This window comes from Triticum urartu, chromosome 3A, assembly GCF_056163025.1.
Source record: "Triticum urartu cultivar PI428250 chromosome 3A, HENAU_Tu73, whole genome shotgun sequence".
NCBI classification, from domain to species: Eukaryota; Viridiplantae; Streptophyta; class Magnoliopsida; order Poales; family Poaceae; genus Triticum; species Triticum urartu.
The window spans coordinates 627,575,907-627,600,960 of NC_141875.1; the positions used below are offsets into that span (position 1 = coordinate 627,575,907).

General features: G+C 47.4%; 1 pseudogene; it reads left to right on the forward strand.

Moving 5' to 3' along the window:
* LOC125547065 (putative acetyltransferase At3g50280) overlaps nucleotides 1-25,054 on the forward strand; it is a 61,202-nt pseudogene that overhangs the window by 1,167 nt on the left and 34,981 nt on the right.

Genomic DNA, 25,054 nt, shown 5'->3' on the forward strand with positions numbered 1-25,054 from the left:
TGATTTGAGAGTGGAGTTGAGTGAATAGTTTGACTGAATGCAAAATTCAGGGCTGTACACTGATGGAAATTGGGATTGCTAAAGAAATATGAGAAAAGTATGTTTTTGGTCCCTCAAGTTTTCACAAAGTATAGGCTTGATCCCTTAAGATTATTTGATATACATTTGGTCCCTCAAGTCTCAAAACCGGATAAGTTTGGTCCTAAACCAAATTTTGAGTACGTTGACCGGTTTTGACCACCACAAAACCGCCCGATGAACAGCAAATTCGAAAAAGAATCTTCAAAAAATCCTGAAATTTTTTGGGGTCGAATATCCTTACGTGCACAAGATGCGAATAAAATTTCAGGCTCTTTCGGCACTCGAGAAGCTCATGGCAAAAAAAAAATCTGCCTAATGAATAGTAAATTGAAAAAAAGTCAAAACAAAATCAAAAAATTATGAAATTTTTGGGGTCCAATATGCTTACGTGCGCAAGGTGTGACGAAAATTTTGTCATGAAATGACACCGGACGGGCTCTAGCAAAATTTTGTCGTTTTTTTTTTCAAATTTACTATTCATCAGGCGGTTTTGTGGCGGTCAAACCCGGTCAACTTGCTCAAAATCTGGTTTAGGACCAAACTTATCCGGTTTTGAGACTTGAGGGACCAAATGTATACCAAATAATCTTAAGGAACCAAGTCTATACTTTGTGGGAACTTGAAGGACCAAAAACATACTTTTCTCAAGAAATATTGAATGTGACCTTGCGTATAGAACCTGTAGGTGCATTGAACAAAATCCATGCCAAACCGGACAGTATTTAGTTCAGTCCAATTATGCTTCAATTCTGAGTAGCAATTAAAATGCTCAATCTCTTGACATTCCTTCCAGAGATATGGCAAAAACCTTCAGAGTTTGGTAGAGGAGGAAGTCTACTTCTACTAAAACATAAATTGTTGCCTGCTAGTACTTGCTAGACCAGTAGCTGTATACCAACAAGAATACCCATGGGGCGAGTGGCAGTCCATTCACGGACGTAAGAGCAAACAAACTAGTCCAGCCCCATGTGAGAAATGGAGACCGCCTGAAGAGGGGTGGGTGAAAGCTAATGTGGATGCGGCAATTTCCAAAATAGGGGGTGTGGGGGAAGCGGGCATTGTTCTCCGGAACCAGGAGGGTGCTTTTCTGGCCGGAGCTTGTCATATTTTCCCACGGTGTCAGGAACTAGCAAGGGCGGAGCTTTATGCTTGTAGAAGAGCTGTGCAACCAGCCGATGAGCTCAATATACCTAATCTACATGTAGAGATGGACTGCCGCGAGATCGTGTGCAAGTTGTAGAGCAAGGAGAAGGACTTGTCTTCGCTGGGACCGGTCATCGAAGAAGTCAAGCAGATGTTGGCATCGAGGGAGAGCTAGAGGGTTACTTGGGTTCATCGTTTAGCAAATAAAGCGGCACATTTGTTAGCTAGAGAGGGTGTGGCAAATAATTTTTGTAAGGTCTGGTTGCATTCTCCACCTGACAGTATTTTGCATGTTGTCTCAGACGAAATCCCAGCTTGGGAAACTTAAATAAAGTTCAAGTAAATTTAAAAAAAACCAAGAATACCCATGGTCCAGATTTCTCGTGCATATGCAAGGTTCTTAGTAGAAAGATGATCGGTATTTTTAGAAAAGGAGAATGACCCCCGGTCTCTGCATCTGGGAGATGCATACGACCACTTTATTGATTATTCTCGAGGACCTTACAAAGTATTGCAACAATATGCCTGAATCCGCCATCTTTGCAACATATGCCACTACTCCTATCCAAATGATGAAGGGGCGCTACCAGGGCCGCATACCCGGTCTACTCACCTAAGCCTATCATCAAAAGCCAGAAGCCCCAGCCGAGCCACATACCGGGTCTGGGGCATAAACTGGTCTGACACACTCACATGTGTCGTCGCCGCCATCTTCCACAGGTCCGTCTTCAGAGCAGATATTGAGGCTTCTACCTTGTCAGGCCACTCCGTCATCGACGCCACCTTGACGCCAGACAACAACCTCCACCTGCGCGAGTCCATCACCGCGCATCGGGCGCCGAGTCTCCACTGCACCACGCCGCCGAGATCCGTCGTCATCAATGTGAAGGATGAAGTACCGCTCCACCAAAAAAGCCGTCCGCTGGTCCCTCGATCCCGTGTACGCCTCCAAGAATGACGCCCCCAAGGAGGAAACGACACCAACGCGCCGCCGTCATCCGATCAACTGATTTAGGGTTTCCCTCAGAGGTAGCGGATAGAGGTCTAGAGCTTCTCCACGGCGATGCCTTCAAGAAGGTAATGACACCACAGGGTGCCACCAACGCCGGTCTTGGCATCAAGCCAAGCACAAGGTTTTCACCCGGATTCGCTCGAAGAACCTCCATCACGTACTGTGCGCACGGGTCGCCGCCGATCTGAGCCGCCGCCCATGGCGCAGGCCGCACCGGCCAGATCAGATCTGTCCGGAGGGCACAATCCGCATGGTGCCGACCCAACCACCAGGCCCTCCATGCCGCCACCGCCGATCCGAGGTCAGATGGTGTGTCGCCGCAGACCCGGCCGCCGCCGCCGAACGCCGCCACGTAGCCCGAGGCAGGGCCGGGTGCCGCACCCCACCATCGCCGCCCTTGGCCGAGGCAGCCGCCGCGCCGCCTCCGGAAGGCAGGCCCGCCGCACCGCCAAGCCAGATCGGCCGTTCCACCCACGCCGCGGGGCTCCGCACCGTCCGCACGGTGCAGGAAAGAGGGAAGACCCCCGCCACCGCCATCAGCCCCGGGCTATAGCCGGCGGCGTCCTTCGGCGGCAGCGGAGGGAGGGGAGGATGGATGGGGACCCCCGGCGGCTAGGGTTTTAGATCCCACCCGACTCGCCCGAGCGGGGGCGACGCGGGGGTGCCGGCGTCAGAAGTCAGATCTGTTCAGAATTGAAATATGCACTACAGGCAAACCAAAGCGCTGGCACTTGCGACTGGCTAGGTATACATATTTGTTACTTAAATCTGTTCCGGAATTGAAATAAACTAAGATTACTGTTCAGAACAAGTGAATCATCTTTCCAAAGAAAAAAACAGACAAGTGAATCATATGCGAACAACGAAGGCACGGAGCCTCTTGGAGCAGACGAAGGAGTGCAGGATCCAATACTGTAATGATCGTTGATCGTGTGGCATTTATGCAATGGTGTACCACAACAAAGCCCCCAGTTACCAACAAAGTTCATAGGCCAAACTTCTTGTGGCAAAACAGGAATAGCCCCCGATAACAAGTTGCCCCCAGTTAACATTGAATGTGTTAGACACCAGATTTTGACATAGTACAAAATGCAATTAAGATGGCTTCAAATGAAGAAATGATCTACATAAAAAATGTCGGTGGGAACGACACCTATGGGATCACAAGAATCCCTACTGTGGTTAGCGGGGCGCGGGGTCGTGAGAAGAGCGGATCTAACAGGTAGCACACGGTTCGTTTATCCAGGTTCGGGCCGCGAGGATGCGTAAAACACTACTCCTGCTTTGGTGGATTGTATATATGTGTTCTTGAGTTAGCTATGGGGCGTGAGGAGCTTCAAAAAACCGAATCCTTCTCCTGGTCGCCTCGGACTTCCTTTTATAGAAAAAGGGGTTGCCACAGTGGCACACAGGAGGTGGAAAGGGTACAGTGATGCGAGGTTATCCCTCGCATTACATGACAAGGCGCATTTAATGCGTCTTGCTTAGGTGTCCTTGCTTTATCGGGGACGGGGGAGAGATCTGTCTCGTCCGTCGCCGCTCCTTCTTGTGTCGACACGTGCCCTGGCCAGCGATGCCTGAGATGCCACGTAGGTAGGCAGGCAGCTGAGGTCGCGCAGTGGTGGGTCTTCACGAAGATTTGCATGCCGCCACGCAGGTGCCTGCCCAGCTGGTTGGGTCGACAGCTGCATGCATGCGGTGGTGGAGGTTTAGTCGGCGTGGGCCTGATGGTGGCTCCGTGGGTGTCCTCGGGAAGGGCCTTGCCGGGGCGCCTGCTGTCATCCCCGGCAAGGCGCTTGCCGGGGGCCTTGTGGTCTTCCTCGGCTGGGATCCCGCCAAGGGTTGTCGTCTCCTTAGTGCGTATCTGATCTTGAATGTCTTTACAAAGATCTGCATGCCGCCACGGGGATGTCTCCCGAATCCTTGCCCTTTGGGGGTAGTGGACTCAAGGGTGATTTGCTCCGTAGGCGCGGGACGAGTCGCCACGGCAAGGGTCTTGCCGGGGCTGCTAGAACTGTCTCCCGGCAAGGATCTTGCCGGGGGAGTCCGCTTTGTCCCCTTTGCTTTTCGTGGTCTTGGCCTTGGCGTCGTAGTTCTCTTGAGCTTCGGTCTTACCCTGGCTCACCTCCCTTGCCTTGCTTGGTGTGGTGGTGCCCGTGGCTCAGACTGTCCGTGCACAGTTATAGGGGTACAAAAAGTGTACCCCTCTTTTTGTACACCGACAGGAGCCCCCGGGCCTGGGCCACACATAAGCGCAACGCGTTGTTGGGCTAGGCCCAAAAACGGTGCGCGGGCAGGCGGGGCGGTTTTTACCGCGGTAAGGTTCTTCCCGCGCTGCGCTTCCCACGACTCCCGCGCGTGGCGCGGCGTGGGGAGGTGCGTGTGACGTGGGCAGCATGCGTGGGGTTGGTTCCTGCGGGCATGCGTCACACCACAGTTAATGTGAAAGGAGGCGGCCCGTGTTTTCCCTCATAAAAAAGGAATAACCGCGGGCGCGCTGCTCACTTTCTCCTCTTTCCTCGTGCCTTTTCCAATCTCAGAGCCGCCGTTTCCTCTCTTCCTTCCTTCCTAAGCTTCTGCCGTCGCCCGCCGTCGTTGCTTCACCATCCCTCTTCCTCAGCCCTCTAAACTTCTTGGCCGCCATGGCGCCCAAATCCATCAAGGGCAAGGGGGTGGCTAAGGGCGCTGGGACTGTGGAGCAGCCGGAGAGCGCGTTGTCGGGGGATCGGACGAAGTCCGCCTTTTTCTTCCCCTCGACGGTTGATGTTCATGAGCTCCGGGCCTCCTTCAGGCCCCTATGGGGAGCAAAGACGGGGCGAGAGAATTCGGGACACCCGGCGACGCGCGTCATTCCTGCTGCTTGCACCGATCCTGCTCCAAATTGGTATCCCTTTTTCGTCGATTATCTTTCTTGCGGGTTATGCCTCCCTTTCTTCGATTTCTTCTGCGACATTATGCACACCTTCGGCTTTCGCCTCTTGGATTTTACTCCGAATGCGGTGGCGTGCATGGCTTTCTTCGCGCATCTTTGCGAAGGCTTTGCCGGGGTGCAGCCCAACACGGCGCTCTTCCGCCATTATTTCTTCCCTCGGATCCAGCCGGGAGGTGCCTGAAGGAAATATGCCCTAGAGGCAATAATAAAGTTATTATTTATTTCCTTATATCATGATAAAGGTTTATTATTCATGCTAGAATTGTCTTAACCGGAAACATAATACATGTGTGAATACATAGACAAACAGAGTGTCACTAGTATGCCTCTACTTGACTAGCTCGTTAATCAAAGATGGTTATGTTTCCTAACCATTGACAAAGAGTTGTTATTTGATTAACGGGATCACATCATTAGTTGAATGATCTGATTGACATGACCCATTCCATTAGCTTAGCACCCGATCGTTTAGTATGTTGTTATTGCTTTCTTCATGACTTATACATGTTCCTATAACTATGAGATTATGTAACTCCCGTGTGCCGGAGGAACACTTTGTGTGAAACCAAACGTCACAACGTAACTGGGTGATTATAAAGGTGCTCTACAGGTGTCTCCAAAGGTACATGTTGGGTTGACATATTTCGAGATTAGGATTTGTCACTCCGATCGTCGGAGAGGTATCTCAGGGCCCTCTCAGTAATGCACATCACTTAAGCCTTGCAAGCATTGCAACTAATGAGTTAGTTGCGGGATGATGTATTACGGAACGAGTAAAGAGACTTGCCGGTAACGAGATTGAACTAGGTATTGGATACCGACGATCGAATCTCGGGCAAGTAACATACCGATGACAAAGGGAACAACGTATGTTGTTATGCGGTCTGACCGATAAAGATCTTCGTAGAATATGTAGGAGCCAATATGGGCATCCAGGTCTCGCTATTGGTTATTGACCGGAGACATGTCTCGGTCATGTCTACATCGTTCTCGAACCCGTAGGGTCCGCACGCTTAAGGTTTCGATGACAGTTATATTATGAGTTTATATGTTTTGATGTACCGAAGGTTGTTCGGAGTCCCGGATGTGATCACAGACATGACGAGGAGTCTCGAAATGGTCGAGACATAAAGATTGATATATTGGAAGCCTATGTTTGGATATCGGAAGTGTTCCGGGTGAAATCGGGATTTTACCGGAGTACCGGGAGGTTATCGGAACCCCCCGGGAGCTAAATGGGCCTTAATGGGCCTTAGTGGAAGAAGAGGAGAGGCGGCCAGGGCTAGGGCCGCGCGCCCCTCCCCCCTAGTCCGAATAGGACAAGGAGAGAGGGGGCCGGCGCCCCCTCCTTCTCTCTCTCTCTTTTTCCACCTCACGAATCCTATTCCAACTAGGATTGGGGGAGAAGTCCTACTCCCGGAGGGAGTAGGACTCCTCCTGGCGCGCCCTATGGTGGCCGGCCGGCCTCCCCCTCTTGAACCTTTATATACGGAGGCAGGGGCACCCCAGAGACACAAGTTGATCCACGTGATCATATTCTTAGCCGTGTGCGGCGCCCCCTGCCACCATAGTCCTCGATAATATTGTAGCGGTGCTTAGGCGAAGCCCTGCGACAGTAGTACATCAAGATCGTCACCACGCCGTCGTGTTGACGGAACTCTTCCCCGACACTTTGCTGGATCGGAGTCCGGGGATCGTCATCGAGCTGAACGTGTGCTAAAACTCGGAGGTGCCGTAGTTTCGGTGCTTGATCGGTCGGGCCGTGGAGACGTATGACTACATCAACCAAATGCTTCCGTTGTCGATCTACAAGGGTACGTAGATCACACTCTCCCCTCTCGTTGCTATACATCACCATGATCTTGCGTGTGCGTAGGAATTTTTTTGAAATTACTACGTTACCCAACAGTGGTATCAGAGCCTAGGTTTTATGTGTTGATGTTATATGCACGGGTAGAACACAAGTGAGTTGTGGGCGATATAAGTCATACTGCTTACCAGCATGTCATACTTTGGTTCGGCGGTATTGTTGGACGAAGCGGCTCGGACCGACATTACGCGTACGCTTACGCGAGACCGGTTCTCCCGACGTGCTTTGCACATAGGTGGCTTGCGGGTGACAATTTCTCCAACTTTAGTTGAACTGAGTGTGGCTACGCCCAGTCCTTGCGAAGGTTAAAACAGCACCAACTTGACAAACTATCGTTGTGGTTTTGATGCGTAGGTAAGATTGGTTCTTGCTTAAGCCCGTAGCAGCCACGTAAAACTTGCAACAACAAAGTAGAGGACGTCTAACTTGTTTTTGCAGGGCATGTTGTGATGTGATATGGTCAAGACATGATGCTGAATTTTATTGTATGAGATGATCATGTTTCGTAACCGAGTTATCGGCAACTGGCAGGAGCCATATGGTTGTCGCTTTATTGTATGCAATGCAATCGCGCTGTAATGCTTTACTTTATCACTAAGCGGTAGCGATAGTCGTGGAAGCATAAGATTGGCGAGACGACAACGATGCTACGATGGAGATCAAGGTGTCGCGCCGGTGATGATGGTGATCATGACGGTGCTTCGGAGGTGGAGATCACAAGCACAAGATGATGATGGCCATATCATATCACTTATATTGATTGCATGTGATGTTTATCTTTTATGCATCTTATCTTGCTTTGATTGACGGTAGCATTATAAGATGATCTCTCACTAAAATTATCAAGAAGTGTTCTCCCTGAGTATGCACCGTTGCGAAAGTTCTTTGTGCTGAGACACCACGTGATGATCGGGTGTGATAGGCTCTACGTTCAAATACAACGGGTGCAAAACAGTTGCACACGCGGAATACTCAGGTTATACTTGACGAGCCAAGCATATGCAGATATGGCCTCGGAACACGGAGACCGAAAGGTCGAGCGTGAATCATATAGTAGATATGATCAACATAGTGATGTTCACCAATGAAACTACTCCATCTCACGTGATGATCGGACATGGTTTAGTTGATTTGGGTCACTTGATCACTTAGAGGATTAGAGGGATGTCTATCTAAGTGGGAGTTCTTTAAGTAATTTGATTAATTGAACTTAAATTTATCATGAACTTAGTACCTGATAGTATCTTGCTTATGTATGTTTGATTGTAGATAGATGGCCCGTGCTGTTGTTCCGTTGAATTTTAATGCGTCCTTGAGAAAGCAAAGTTGAAAGATGATGGTAGCAATTACACGGACTGGGTCCGAAACTTTAGGATTATCCTCATTGCTGCGCAGAAGAATTACGTCCTGAAAGCACCGCTGTGTGCCAGGCCTGCTGCTGGAGCAACACCAGATGTTATGAACGTCTGGCAGAGCAAAGCTGATGACTACTCGATAGTTCAGTGTGCCATGCTTTACGGCTTAGAATCGGGACTTCAACACGTTTTGAACGTCATGGAGCATATGAGATGTTCCATGAGTTGAATTTAATATTTCAAGCAAATGCCCGGATTGAGAGATATGAAGTCTCCAATAAGTTCTATAGCTGCAAGATGGAGTAGAACAGTTCTGTCAGTGAGCATATACTCAAAATGTCTGGGTATAATAATCACTTGATTCAGATGGGAGTTAATCTTCCAGATGATTGCGTCATTGACAGAATTCTCCAATCACTGCCACCAAGCTACAAGAGCTTCATGATGAACTATAATATGCAAGGGATGAATAAGACTATTCCCGAGCTCTTCGCAATGCTGAAAGCTGCGGAGGTAGAAATCAAAATGGAGCATCAAGTGTTGATGGTCAACAAGACCACTAGTTTCAAGAAAAGGGGCAAAGGGAAGAAGGGGAACTTCAAGAAGAACAGCAAGCAAGTTGCTGCTCAAGAGAAGAAACCCAAGTCTGTACCTAAGCCTGAAACTGAGTGCTTCTACTGCAAGCAGACTGGTCACTGGAAGCGGAACTGCCCCAAGTATTTGGCGGATAAGAAGGATGGCAAGGTGAACAAAGGTATATGTGATATACATGTTATTGATGTGTACCTTACTAATGCTCGCAGTAGCACCTGGGTATTTGATACTGGTTCTGTTGCTAATATTTGCAACTCGAAACAGGGACTACGGATTAAGCGAAGATTGGCTAAGGACGAGGTAACGATGCGCGTGGGAAACGGTTCCAAAGTCGATGTGATCGCGGTCGGCACGCTACCTCTACATCTACCTTCGGGATTAGTATTAGACCTAAATAATTGTTATTTGGTGCCAGCGTTGAGCATGAACATTATATCTGGATCTTGTTTAATGTGAGACGGTTATTCATTTAAATCAGAGAATAATGGTTGTTCTATTTATATGAGTAATATCTTTTATGGTCATGCACCCTTGAAGAGTGGTCTATTCTTATTGAATCTCGATAGTAGTGATACACATATTCATAATGTTGAAGCCAAAAGATGCATAGTTGATAATGATGGTGCAACTTATTTGAGGCATTGCCGTTTAGGTCATATCGGTGTAAAGCGCATGAAGAAACTCCATACTGATGGACTTTTGGAGCCACTTGATTATGAATCACTTGGTACTTGCGAACCGTGCCTCATGGGCAAGATGACTAAAACACCGTTCTCCGGTACTATGGAGAGAGGAACAGATTTGTTGGAAATCATACATACAGATGTATGTGGTCCGATGAATATTGAGGCTCGTGGCGGATATTGTTATTTTCTCACCTTCACAGATGATTTAAGCAGATATGGGTATATCTACTTAATGAAACATAAGTCTGAAACATTTGAAAAGTTCAAAGAATTTCAGAGTGAACTTGAAAATCATCGTAACAAGAAAATAAAGTTTCTACGATCTGATCGTGGAGGAGAATATTTGAGTTACGAGTTTGGTGTACATTTGAAGCAATGCGGAATAGTTTCGCAACTCACGCCACCTGGAACACCACAGCGTAATGGTGTGTCCGAACGTCGTAATCGTACTTTACTAAATATGGTGCGATCTATGATGTCTCTTACTGATTTACCGCTATCGTTTTGGGGTTATGCTTTAGAGACGGCCGCATTCACGTTAAATAGGGCACCATCGAAATCCGCTGAGACGACGCCTTATGAACTATGGTTTGGCAAGAAACCAAAGTTGTCGTTTCTGAAAGTTTGGGGCTGCGATGCTTATGTGAAAAAGCTTCAACCTGATAAGCTCGAACCCAAATCAGAGAAATGTGTCTTCATAGGATATCCAAAGGAAACTATTGGATACACCTTCTATCACAGATCCGAAGGCAAGACTTTTGTTGCTAAATTCGGAAACTTTCTGGATAAGGAGTTTCTCTCGAAAGATGTGAGTGGGAGGAAAGTAGAACTTGATGAGGTAACTGTACCTGCTCCCTTATTGGAAAGTAGTACATTACAGAAATCTATTTCTGCGACACCTACACCAATTAGTGAGGAAGCTAATGATAATGATCATGAAACTTCAGGACAAGATACTACTGAACCTCGTAGATCAACCAGAGTGAGAACCGCGCCAGAGTGGTACGGTAATCCTGTTCTGGAAATCATGCTGCTAGATCATGATGAACCTACGAACTATGAAGAAGCGATGGTGAGCCCAGATTCCGCAAAATGGCTTGAAGCCATGAAATCTGAGATGGGATCCATGTATGAGAACAAAGTATGGACTTTGGTTGACTTGCCCGATGATCGTCAAGCAATTGAGAATAAATGGATCTTCAAGAAGAAGACTGACGCTGACGGTAATATTACTGTCTACAAAGCTCGACTTGTCGCAAAAGGTTTTCGACAAAGTTCAAGGGGTTGATTACGATGAGACCTTCTCACCCGTAGCGATGCTTAAGTCTGTCCGAATCATGTTAGCAATTGCCGCATTTTATGATTATGAAATTTGGCAGATGGATGTCAAAACTGCATTCCTGAATGGATTTCTGGAAGAAGAGTTGTATATGATGCAACCGGAGGGTTTTGTCGATCCAAAGGGAGCTAACAAAGTGTGCAAGCTCCAGCGATCCATTTATGGACTGGTGCAAGCCTCTCGGAGTTGGAATAAATGCTTTGATAGTGTGATCAAAGCATTTGGTTTTATACAGACTTTTGGAGAAGCCTGTATTTACAAGAAAGTGAGTGGGAGCTCTATAGCATTTCTGATATTATATGTGGATGACATATTACTGATTGGAAATGATATAGAATTTCTGGATAGCATAAAGGGATACTTGAATAAGAGTTTTTCAATGAAAGACCTCGGTGAAGCTGCTTACATATTAGTCATAAAGATCTATAGAGATAGATCAAGACACTTAATTGGACTTTCACAAAGCACATACCTTGAAAAAAATTTGAAAAAAAGTTCAAAATGGATCAAGCAAAGAAAGGGTTCTTGCCTGTGTTACAAGGTGTGAAATTGAGTCAGAATCAATGCCCGACCACTGCAGAAGATAGAGAGAAAATGAAAGATGTTCCCTATGCTTCAGCCATAGGCTCTATCATGTATGCAATGCTGTGTACCAGACCTGATGTGTGCCTTGCTATAAGTCTAGCAGGGAGGTACCAAAGTAATCCAGGAGTGGATCACTGGACAGCGGTCAAGAACATTCTGAAATACCTGAAAAGGACTAAGGATATGTTTCTCGTATATGGAGGTGACAAAGAGCTCATTGTAAACGGTTACGTTGATGCAAGCTTTGACACTGATCCAGACGATTCTAAATCGCAAACCGGATACGTGTTTACATTAAACGGAGGAGCTGTCAGTTGGTGCAGTTCTAAACAAAGCGTCGTGGCGGGATCTACATGTGAAGCGGAGTACATTGCTGCTTCGGAAGCAGCAAACGAAGGAGTCTGGATGAAGGAGTTCATATCCGATCTAGGTGTCATACCTAGTGCATCGGGTCCAATGAAAATCTTATGTGACAATACTGGTGCAATTGCCTTGGCAAATGAATCCAGATTTCACAAGAGAACCAAACACATCAAGAGACGCTTCAATTCCATCCGGGATCTAGTCCAGGTGGGAGACATAGAGATTTGCAAGATACATATGGAGCTGAATGTAGCAGACCCGTTGACTAAGCCTCTTCCACGATCAAAACATGATCAGCACCAAAGCTCCATGGGTGTTAGAATCATTACTGTGTAATCTAGATTATTGACTCTAGTGCAAGTGGGAGACTGAAGGAAATATTCCCTAGAGGCAATAATAAAGTTATTATTTATTTCCTTATATCATGATAAAGGTTTATTATTCATGCTAGAATTGTATTAACCGGAAACATAATACATGTGTGAATACATAGACAAACAGAGTGTCACTAGTATGCCTCTACTTGACTAGCTCGTTAATCAAACATGGTTATGTTTCCTAACCATTGACAAATAGTTGTTATTTGATTAACGGGATCACATCATTAGTTAAATGATCTGATTGACATGACCCATTCCATTAGCTTAGCACCCGATCGTTTAGTATGTTGCTATTGCTTTCTTCATGACTTATACATGTTCCTATAACTATGAGATTATGTAACTCCCGTGTGCCGGAGGAACACTTTGCGTGCAACCAAACGTCACAACGTAACTGGGTGATTATAAAGGTGCTCTACAGGTGTCTCCAAAGGTACATGTTGGGTTGACGTATTTCGAGATTAGGATTTGTCACTCCGATCGTCGGAGAGGTATCTCAGGGCCCTCTCAGTAATGCACATCACTTAAGCCTTGTAAGCATTGCAACTAATGAGTTAGTTGCGGGATGATGTATTACGGAACGAATAAAGAGACTTGCCGGTAACGAGATTGAACTAGGTATTGGATACCGACGATCGAATCTCGGGCAAGTAACATACCGATGACAAAGGGAACAACGTATGTTGTTATGCGGTCTGACCGATAAAGATCTTCGTAGAATATGTAGGAGCCAATATGGGCATCTAGGTCCCGCTATTGGTTATTGACCGGAGACATGTCTCGGTCATGTCTACATTGTTTTCGAACCCGTAGGGTCCGCACGCTTAAGGTTTCGATGACAGTTATATTATGAGTTTATACGTTTTGATGTACCGAAGGTTGTTCGGAGTCCCGAATGTGATCACGGACATGACGAGGAGTCTCAAAATGGTCGAGACATAAAGATTGATATATTGGAAGCCTATGTTTGGATATCAGAAGTGTTCCGGGTGAAATCGGGATTTTACCGGAGTACCGGGAGGTTACCGGAACCCCCCGGGAGCTAAATGGGCCTTAGTGGAAGAAGAGGAGAGGCGGCCAGGGCTAGGGCCGCGTGCCCCTCCCCCCTAGTCCGAATAGGACAAGGAGAGAGGGGGCCGGCGCCCCCCTCCTTCTCTCTCTCTCTTTTTCCACCTCATGAATCCTATTCCAACTAGGATCGGGGGAGAAGTCCTACTCCCGGAGCGTCGATACAGTGACGTGTTCGTGTGAGAACACACTTTTTGCGTCGAGCGTCGATACGCAAGACACGTCATCGAGGAGGCTCACCGGAAGTGTCTTGCGTATCGCGCTCGACGCTGAGGGTATACAGTGACGTTGGGGACGAAGCTTCGAACGATCTCCGGCCTGTTCTTGCTACGAAGAGATTGTCATCTAGGTTTTGCAATATACAAAGGTAATATGAATAGCCAACTCACCTATGTAGATACAAATAATTTATATGTTGTTGTTAGATCCCCTAATGAGCATAATGTATCGGCTAGCCCTAGTTTTCTCAATCATGCTTCTAATTATGTGCAAGTGTCGATGCAAAATAATCTTCATGCTTCAAATTCTTATGATTTTAGCAACATACAACATATGTATCCTAACTATCATGCATCGGCAACCCCACAAATCCATATGCCGATGAACAACATGATGGGTTTGCTTAATCAATTTGAAACACCCCATGTTAAAATTTTCAGTAGCATACAAGAAAGTGTTTCACCCTTTTATTCATCGACAACTAATTTGCAATATGTGAATCCAACCTTGCTGATGGATGGGAGAATTGGCCATGCTACTACTAGTTATTCGGCAGTTACTCTCAACCATCATATGCTACACCTCATGTTAGTAATTTTTCAGCACCGTATGCAATTGTAGATGTTCATAATTCGGCCCCGCATCTTCCTGGTCATAGCCGAATAAGTGAAAATTTTACAGGAACACATGTGCCATCATCAAATACTGTAACATATAATGCATACCCTACGCAATTCAAAAATTTCAGCAACACTCACGAATCATTGCCGAAAGAATCTGAAAGTATTGCGGAGCAATCCCTTCCAGAAGCGGTTGTGGCTGCATTAAAAAAGAGCTTGGCACAAAACAAGAGGATTAGTGCTCTTTGCCTTGAACAATATGAAAAGGGGTTGTTTCCTGATTATGCTGCAATGAAGGCTAGAGTTTTGCAAGAAGATGAAACTTCATCAATTGATAGTATTGGTGAGAGAGCATATGGTTATACAGTAGTGCATACACCTCCACCTAGTACCGCAGCATATTATACATCCCCTACACAATTGCAAAATTTAAGCAACACTAACACTTCATTGCCGAAAGATCCTAAAAGCATTGGGGGCAAACTAATCTAGAGCGGGCTGAAATTGAGAGGGGAGTTAAAGCTCTGCGTGATAGGGTGCAAGTACTTCGCCAAGAGAGAATTTATAGGGAATTAGCTCAAAGAAAAGAAGCCTTGCCAATTGATATAACCGGTGAAAAGAATGATTATTCGGAAACTAAAAGTGCTTCGGTTGGAAAAACCGAATCAAGTAGTATATATTCCGAATCCATCAAATCCAAAGAGGCAAACATTGTTGAGAAAGGGCATGGAAAGTATAGCAAGACAGCTATACTTAATTTTTCTAAAGTTAATGGAACCTACTTCCTTCCCTATGAGTTTCGTGCCATAGAAATTGACGAGCTTCAAGAACAAGAACAAGTAGCCGAAGAAAGTTTGGGGGACAAAGATCTTCAAACTAATGATGCACGAAATCAAGAAAAAGATGATGACACGGCGTTGGGGAGCTATCCGAAGGTGGAGCAAGATATTCTTCAAGTCACACCACCACCATGCTCTCCCAACATATTTGAAGAGGTATGTCTAGCAATTAATTTACCTGTTTTCAGATTTGGTCATGACTTAGTTGTTGATGCATATATTAGAAAAATCTTCATAAGAAATATTGAGAGACCAATGAAGAAGGGTAATTTATTTGTTAGCAATCAGATTGTCACAAAGAATATCAGTCAACATATTGCACCATTCAGAAAGTCCGATAGGGAAAAATTATTGTAGCCAAGGATTTCCCCATTGCTTTATTTAAATCTCATATCTAATTGGGTAGCTTTGCTTATTTCTTACTTGGCTTACACTTGGTCTCAATTGAGACATGTATGTTCTAACTATTTTCATTTCAGAAATTTAAAGCCAAGGTTAAAATCTTCTGAGCAAACCGATGCAAGCATAGTTTCTTATCCAAAGACATCAGAGATAGAGTGCAAAACAAAATGCATAGCCGAATGAGGTGATGCAAAATCTGAACCATTCGTTTGCTTAACTCCAAAGCCGTTCTCACAACAAGATCAGCTAGAGAATAAAAAGTTTACCTTCAATTCAAGCATGTGTGATCAAATATTTGGTTTCTTGTTGAGAAATAATTATATTAGAATTCTTGATCACCATGTTGAGCTATCTATCCAGGGACGAATCTATTGTAAGTTGCATGATTCGTCCAAGCATAATTTTGAGGATTGCAACATGTTTCGTCAAATAGTTAAATTAGCCATTGATAAAGGATGATTGAAATTTGTGAGACACCAAGAGATGACCAGTCTATTCCGATTGGTCCCGATGCCAGAAAGTTTTTGCATCGGCTGCTTCAAGCCGATCCATTTAAAGAGAAGGTAAAAACTGCAGGTGATGGGATCAAGCTTTCAAGTAAATAAGTTGTTGAAGAGCATAATGAACATAATCTTGAGGGTGAGAATTCCATCGAAGCTACAATGGAGACGCCAAGGACTGGAGGGCAACAAGCAAATCCAATAATCGATGAAGGCAAACCAAAAGAAAACAAAGGCTGAAATAAGCGCAAGTGTAAGAGATCAAAAAACACCTTTGCTGAACTATTGGATAAATATCAAAAGAAGAGTGAAGAGGAGAATGCTTATCGGCCAAATCATGCAAAGAAAGCAAGATCACCCCCAAGGCACAAATATGAGGATCGGTATTGGCAAAGTGAGAATTTTAGTGCAATGTATTCATATCCTTATTTTGGGCCACCAATGCCAATGCCGTGGATGCCTCCTTATGCTCATATAGATCCATATCCATCATGGGACAGGTATCATACAAGGGCACATTCTTCATCTTATTTTAGACCATCTCACAAATATGATGCAGCTCCAAAAAGATCAACATTTGAACAATCACATGTCAAAGACCGTTTCAATCATAAGGGATCGGTCCGGACTCCATGGACGAAGAAAGAGGTGGTCAAGCAAGTATACCGGGTCAGGAAAGATGGTCATAAGTGTGCTACTTCAGATTTGATATCAAATGACAAAGAGCCAATTAAAATGTTGACATTGGCTACTAAAGGCAATGAGATGAAGCAACCAATTATTGAGAGTTGAAGTGCCAAATCTGAAGAAAAGAAGTTGAGAATGCACAAGGCTAAAAAGGAATTGCCATTGGTCAAGACAGTATCACAGCCAAGATGTCCACTCGGCTTATCGTATTGGCAAAAGAAGAAATTACAAAATCTTAGCGCACAAGAGCCGAGACAAAAGAACATGGCATGGGTTCCCAAGAGGATCAATCATAACAAAATTGATGTGCATACTTCTATTGCAACAAATACAATAAAAGTGAAGAAAGTTAAGAATGGAAGCAACAATCAATTAAGCCGAAGGTGTGCATCACAACATCAAAATCTTCGGTTAGCACATCATCCATTTTCTTTAACAATGCAATTAATGCCTTTGCCCTAGAATTCATCCATAGGAGAAGCAAGGATAGGAAGAAGTTCATTCATGATTATCTGCAAAATCCTAGTAAAAGGGTGAACAATATGGTTCGGAGGATGGTTTTGGGATACATATCTATGAAACTTTATCACCGGAATGTTATAGAAGTTGAGAAGTTTTCACCCGAGTTTGCATCAAGAGGTTCAAACAAGCAATGGACGATACACAATTATCACCCTAAGAGTACAAATGGACGATGGAGTGTTGACATCGTCCTTAGAATAAACACGGTGCAAATTATTTTTTGGCATTCAAGTTTTGCCGAAAAACAGGAGGACATGTGTTGACACCAGATTTTGGCATGGTACAAAATGCAGTTAAGATGGCTTCAAATGAAGAAATGATCTACATGAAAAAGATCTGTATTGTCTACGTGAGCGTCTTTGAAGTTTGGGCCATTACTATCCCATCTCATCTCGAGGGCCGAAACTATATTCAAAGTACTCAAATTTTGTATTCAGATTAGTATTGGGCCTGTCGGTGTCAAAATCGGCGGATCTCGGGTAGGGGGTCCCGAACTGTGCGTCTAAGGCGGGTGGTAATAGGAGGCAGGGGACACGATGTTTACCCAGGTTCGGGCCCTCTTGATAGAGGTAATACCCTATGTCCTGCTTGATTGTTCTTGATGATATGAGTATTACAAGAGTTGATCTACCACGAGATCAGAGAGGCTAAACCCTAGAAGCTAGCCTATGGTATGATTGTATGTTGTCCTACGGACTAAAACCCTCCGGTTTATATAGACACCGGAGGGGGCTAGGGTTACACAAGGTCGGTTACAAAGGAGGAGATATCCATATCCGTATTGCCTAGCTTGCCTTCCACGCCAAGTAGAGTCCCATCCGGACACGGGACGAAGTCTTCAATCTCGTATCTTCATAGTCCAACAGTCCGGCCAAAGGATATAGTCCGGCTGTCCGGAGACCCCCTAATCCAGGACTCCCTCAGTAGCCCCTGAACCAGGCATCAATGACGATGAGTCCAGCGCGCAGTGTTGTCTTCGGCATTGCAAGGCGGGTTCCTCCTCCGAATACAACATGGAAGAGTTTGAATGCAAGGACAGTGTCCGACCCTATAAAATAAGTTCCACATTCCATCGTAGAGAGAATACTACTTCATAAATCCAATCTGCTGACATGTTTTGATAGTATGACATCACTTCATAGCCCGGTTATTATTCAAACCACTTTTCTCAACCAGCCCCGCACATATCGCGAGGCGGTTTTCTCGATACGTCTTGTCAAAATAGAGATCATGTTCCCCTTATCACGGGATTCTCATCAATACGGACGTGGGTAACCCAACCGCGCCATCAATTACGGTGCCTGGGGAATAAGCGGTTTTGCCAGGCAAGTGGGGAGACTCATCGCCTCCTCCACCCTTATAAAAGGGACAAAGATCTACTTTTTTCACCAATGCCTTCTTCCTTCTCGCTTTCCCATTCCCACACACTCGAGCTCTAGCGCCCAAGCTCGCGCCCTTCTTCTCAAACCACTCCAAGCATGTCTGGAGCAGGAGGCAAGTGGACGGCTTCCTCCGTCAGGGAGGAAGACATCAAAAAGTTACGGGAGGCCGGATACCTAGCTGCGAATATCGCGCACCGGCTGGCGAATGCGGGGCAGGTCGTTCCTATGCCCGAACCCCATGAGAGGGTAGTTTTTCGCACCCACTTCGTCCGCGAACTGGGATTTCCACTCCACCCGTTCGTCTGCGGGCTCATGTTCTACTACGGGCTGGATTTTCATGATCTGGTCCCCAAGTTCATCCTCAACATCTCGGCATTTATCGTCATGTGCGAGGCCTTCCTCTGCATCAAGCCCCATTTCGGCCTATGGCTGAAGACTTTTAATGTCAAACCGAAGGTGGTGGTCGGCCAGCAGGCGGAGTGCGGAGGAGACATGGTGGGCAAGATGCCAAACGTCACCTGGCTCGAAGGCTCCTATGTGGAGACCATAAAGGGGTGGCAATCAGGGTGCTTCTACATCACCAAGCCGCGTGACACCAACTGGGTGGCGGCCCCCAAATTTCGATCCAGAATCCCCACGCGGGTCACCTCCTGGAAAGAGAAGGGCCTGTCCTGGGGTTCTTCGGCATAGCTAACCGGACTCCAAACTTGTATCCAGAACATGATGAACAAGAAAATTAAACTTGTCAATGTGGTCCAGGCTATGCTCGTCCGCCGGATCCTTCCGTGCCAACGACGGACATTCAATTTGTGGGAGTTCGACTCGGCCAAGCACCAGATGTTGCGAGAGCTCTATGACACGACGCACAAAGACGTCTGGAGGGTGTTATTCAAGAGCGCCGAGATCCCTCCCCCTCTTACCGAAGACCGCGGACTCAGCGCAAAGCACCATGCCGGTCCGGTAAGAATTTATATTTCTTGGGGTATTTAGTTGCCCAGGTATAGTTATGCGTAGGATCTAAGCTCCCATGTCACTAACATGACTGGTTAAAGATGACGGAGCAGCTTGACAGCCCAGCCTCGCTGCCCAAAGATCCTGCAGACGCTCTTCTAACGAAGATGCTCACTCCGGCACCTTACGAGGTGCCGACATAGAAGACCAAGAAGAAGACCGCGGGGACCCGAAAGGGTCTCTGGCGTACGGTCATATCGGACGATGACTCCGACGCACATTCCTCCCATGGAAACGAGGAGGAGGAGAAAAGTTCTCCCCCCCAGCCGGGGGAGACAAGAAAAGGACGGCCGACCCATCTAAGGAGGCCGAAGGGTCCAAGAAGGGAAGGACCCTCCTTCCGGACCGTGCCACGACGGCCGTCGACAGCGGCGACGAGTGGCTGCCCAGGGACAAGCCCCTGGCGAAGTCGTAAGTGTTCGGACACCATAGTACTTCATGATATGTTTTATTGTACTGCCTTTCCTCACGCCGAACATGATTATGCAGTCCGTCCCGAGCTCATCTCGACGTACCTTCGTCGAGCGGCTCGTTGGGCTCGTCGGATATGAACAGTGGTTCTCTTTCGACCGCTTCCACCCCTCGTCCTACGGACAATGCCGAGGTGTTGTCCAAACAGGCACCGAGCCAAGGGGAGGCGGTCCTGGGGGCGCCTTGCGGCGACTTCCCGGACCCTGGGTACCAAGGGAGCGAGGCTCCTACGGGCTTCGAGTTCGGGCCCCAACGGACACTGCGCCGGAACCCTCGACGGTTCCGGACTCCGGCAGGCGGTCCCCCATTAAGGAGGGGGCAACCATCCGTGCCGGTGCCCTCTGTCCAACCAGAGGCACCAGACAACTTGCTGGAAGCGCTTCACAGCGCTTCCATTGATGAAGAACACCGCACTATCATGAGTGCGGTGGTTAAGAAGGTTCAGTCCACCGAGAACAAGCTGACCGAAGCTTGCGCCAGCCTCCTAACATGCTTTGAGGTAAGCATTCAAAATATAAAAATATTACCGCATAGATAGTAGCCCCTGATGCTCTGTTCGGCGTTCACGAAAAAAAGCCGAATAGAGTATCAAATGATAACTCAGGAGTCTAATCAGAGTATGTCTATGTGTATGTGCAGGCTTCCCTGTTGGCCGCTGCCGTACGTACTACGGAGGTTTCTGCGCTGAAGTAGGACTTGAAGCGGTCCGAGGATGAGCTCAGCCTGACCAAGAGGCAGCTCGAAGAGAGCAAAGGTAAGAAATACCCTTGTCTATATAGTTAAAAGAGAAGTTCGGGTATAAAGTAATAGGATCATCATGAATTTGTCAGGGTCCACGACCGAGGTGGAGACCCTGAGGAAAGCGTTGTCCGCGGCGGAAGACAAAGCAGCCAAGGAACACATTGAATGGGAGAAACAAGAAGCCCGAGTGGGCGAGGTGCAGCAAGAGATCGAGGCTCTCGCCAAAGAGCACGAGTCCTTGGAGCTGGACTCTAAAACACGAGAGTCCGAGCTCGCGCAGGCGCTTGAAAGCGTCCGGAGCACCAAGGCCGAAGCCCACAAGGCCCTCCAGGAGATTGATGAGGCGAAGAAGATAGCAGTGGTAAGGCATTCAATATGCAAAGCAAGCATGTGAAGGGGAATTTCCTTTTTCTTACCCGAGTTTGGAGCTCTCCAGGAGCGTTTGCAGATCTTCCATGCAGTGTGCTAGATGCCGCAGAGTTTTACCGGGCTGAGGAGGGGAGCTCAACGAAGAAGTTGTTCTGGTCTCAGTATACTGGGATCGAACACCCCGTGTCCTTGAGCCACCAGCTGAAGCAGTTGGTAGAACTCCACAAGGCGACCGAACAGGCCATGAAGGGCCTTATAGTCCGGATGTGGCCTGGCGAGCCCCTGTCCGGCAGCTACTTCGGTCTGGTGAGACGACTGGTGGAAGCCTGCCCATGGCTTGAGGTCATCAAGCGGTCCGTCTGCATCGAAGGTGCACGTAAGGCTTTTGCCCGGGCGAAGGTGCACTGGGCGAAGCTGGACGCCGTGAAGCTTGTGAAGGAGGGGCCATCGGAGGGCAAGGAGCATTGCCGCCCCGAGAATTATTATGAGGGTCTCCTGGAGGGATCCCACCTAGTGGCAGATGAGTGTGGCAAGGATGTAATTTTTGAGTGAACATGCTCATGTCATCCTGTAATATGAAACGAGTTCATTTGCGCCATGCGACGCTTTCTTAATTTAAAATATTACCTTCTGTGCGGCTGTTTATAAAATCTGAGAGTTGGCCAGTCGTCGGCTTCTACCCACATGTAACTAGTACTGGGGTGTTCGGGATAAATCTGAACATTCTTTACCCCAATTTTGGGTCCTTCAAGGGAGGTGTTCAGCGCAACGAACCAGGCAATCGGACTATAATGCTTTATCACTCTCACTTAGCCATAGAAGTCTATGATTTCAAATTTTTCGCGAAGCCCCTGGTATTCGGAGGGCCGAATTTGGGGCGCTATACACGCCTAAGCCGGACAAGACCGACTCCTCGTCCGAAGCGGAAAAAGTCTTTAAGGACTTGAAACCTCTCGAACAACGACCCTCTCTCGCCTTATCATGATAGTCAGTTTTTGGCTTTCTCTACTGAGGTGCTCGTCCGGAAGAACCGGGACACAATCGCACTAGTTCTCCCACCGCTACCTTAGCCGATATAGCGGAACGTAAGGTACCAAAGCGTGGGAGCCGGGCAGCCCAACATTTGACCCAAGACATGATTCGGAGCTGATGCATATAATGCTATAAGTTTGGGGTGCCACACTGTCGAAAGTGTTCGGACTTCTTGCGTCGTATTATGGGGTAAACCAGAGCCCCTGGCGTACTGACCACACCCGAGCGCGCAGGTGCGGAATGTCGTAAATGTACATATAAGAGAAAGAGAAAAACTTAAATAATGCAATGACAGATTAATAATATGCAATGTTATTTGAGTAATACGTCGAGACGTACTGGTACAAGTAGTGCAATAAGCATAAAGTGGGACAATTCGAAATGTCCTATCCCAAGGCAAGCTACGCATAAATAGTGAAAAGCGGGTATAAGTATTACTAGAGGCCACCTGGCGGTTCCCGTGTTCATCTTAGCTTCTTGCCGCCTTGGTTGTTGCTTCGGGAGTGTGTCCGGCAATCGGACTGCCGGAAAGGGCTTCCGAAGAGTTAGGCCCTGAAAGAGAAAAAGAATGTGAAAGGTGTACAGCCCCTGGCGTGGTTTAAGCCACAATGCGGGGCGTGTCCTGATTGTGCCCCCGCTTATGCCCATGGTATTTTCAATGCGTAGTTATGTACGCGCGACACGAATTTCATCGCTGCACTGGGAATGGGACGGGGGCCGAATTGCTAGACGAGCATAGATCGCGCCAGGCGATCCTGTTGCAGATTATTTCGGACGCGCTTGAAGGTGTCCGGGGGCTGTAACGCCGAATGAGTGGTCTGCCTGAACATGCTGCTTTGTGCCTCTGCTGCAAGAGCCGCAGTGTGCTCTTCCATACGGAGCGACCGTTCTGTGTTTCCATTTACTATTATGACCCGCGAGGTCCTGGCATCTTGAGATTGAGGTATGCATAATGCGGCACTACATTGAATTTTGCAAATGTTGTCCGTCCGAGCAGTGCATGATAGCCACTGCGAAACGGGACGATGTCGAAGATTAACTCTTCACTTCGGAAGTTATACAGTGATCCAAAGACCACTTCCAGTATGATTGAGCCTGTGCAATGGGCCTCTACACCTGGGATGATGCCTTTAAAGGTGGTTTTGCTGGGTTTGATCCTTGAGGGATCGATACCCATTTTTCCCACTGTATCCTGATAAAGCAGGTTCAGGCTGCTGCCACCGTCCATAAGGACTCAAGTGAGGTGGAATCCGTCAATGATGGGGTCTAGGACCAGTGCAGCGGATCCGCCATGATGGATGCTAGTGGGGTGGTCCCTGCGATCGAAGGTGATCGGACAAGCAGACCATGGGTTGAACTTCGGGGCGACGGGCTCCATCGCGTAGACGTCCCTTAGTGCGCGCTTCCGCTCCCTCTTGGGAATGTGGGTTGCGTTTATCATGTTTACTGTCTTCACTTGTGGGGGGAACCCCTTCTATCCTCCTGGGTTGGGCGGCCGTGCCTCCTCCTCGTCATCGCTATGCAGCCCCTTGTCCTTGTTTTCGGCATTTAACTTGTCGGCCTGCTTGAACACCCAGCACTCTCTATTGGTGTGATTGGCTGGCTTGTCGGGGGTGCCGTGGATTTGACACGAGCGATCCAGTATGCGATCCAGACTGGACGGAGCCGGAGTATTTCTTTTGAACAACTTTTTCCGCTGACCGGATCTAGAGCCTTTGAATCCGGCGTTGACTGTCGTATCTTTGGAGTTATCGCTGTTATTGCGGCACTTTGGTCTATTACGGCGCTGCCTACCGTTAACGTCTTTGGTATCCGAGGTATCCGGATTCCTAGATGTGTTGTTGCTGCGAGCCAGCCAGCTATATTCGCCCGCGCAAAAGCGGGTCATGAGTGTTGTGAGGGCTGCCATAGATTTCGGCTTCTCCTGGCCAAGGTGGCGAGAGAGCCACTCGTCACAGATGTTATGCTTGAATGCCTCTAGGGCCTCTGCATCCGGACAGTCTACAATTTGGTTTTTCTTAGTCAGGAACCGAGTCCAGAATTGTCTGGCCGATTCCCCTGGCTGCTGGGTTATGTGGCTCAAGTCATCAACATCCGGTGGCCGCACATAAGTGCCCTGGAAGTTGTCAAGAAATGCGTCTTCCAGATCTTCCTAACTGCCGATGGAATCTTCTGGCAAGCTATTGAGCCAATATCGAGCTGGTCCTTTGAGTTTTAGTGGGAGATACTTGATGGCATGTAGATCATCACCGCGGGCCATGTGGATGTGAAGGAGGAAATCCTCAATCCATACAACGGGATCTGTTGTGCCATCGTATGATTCGATATTTACGGGTTTAAAACCCTCCGGGAATTAATGATTCATAACTTCATCAGTGAAGCATAGGGGGTGTGCGGCACCTATGTGCCGGGCTATATCCCGATGTAGTTCGTATGAGTCTTGTCTGCTGTATTCGGCCCGACAGGATTTACTCTTGGTGTATCCGATGCGACGATCATCATCCCGTGTGGGTGCACGTGCCCATGTCCCGTATATTGACCTTGTGATTTTTGCCGTATTGTCCAATATGTCTCGCAGGTCCTCTGTGTTGCCCCGGGCCGTAGTATTTTTTGACTGAGTGGCAACTGGGTGCAGGCTGAACTTTAGGCTAAAACGCCTTACTGACTCGGCCGCGTAGTGGCCGGTCAGCCGCATTGTACACTGGTGAATGAGGTTTCAATGCTTCCTCCTCGAGGTGAGGTAGCAACCTGCATTTTGGATAACTCTTGGAAGGGCGCTCGAGTTCATGCTCCTCGGCCGCAAGGACTTCGGTCCAACTGTCTGCTAGCAAGTCTTAACCAGCTTGAAGAT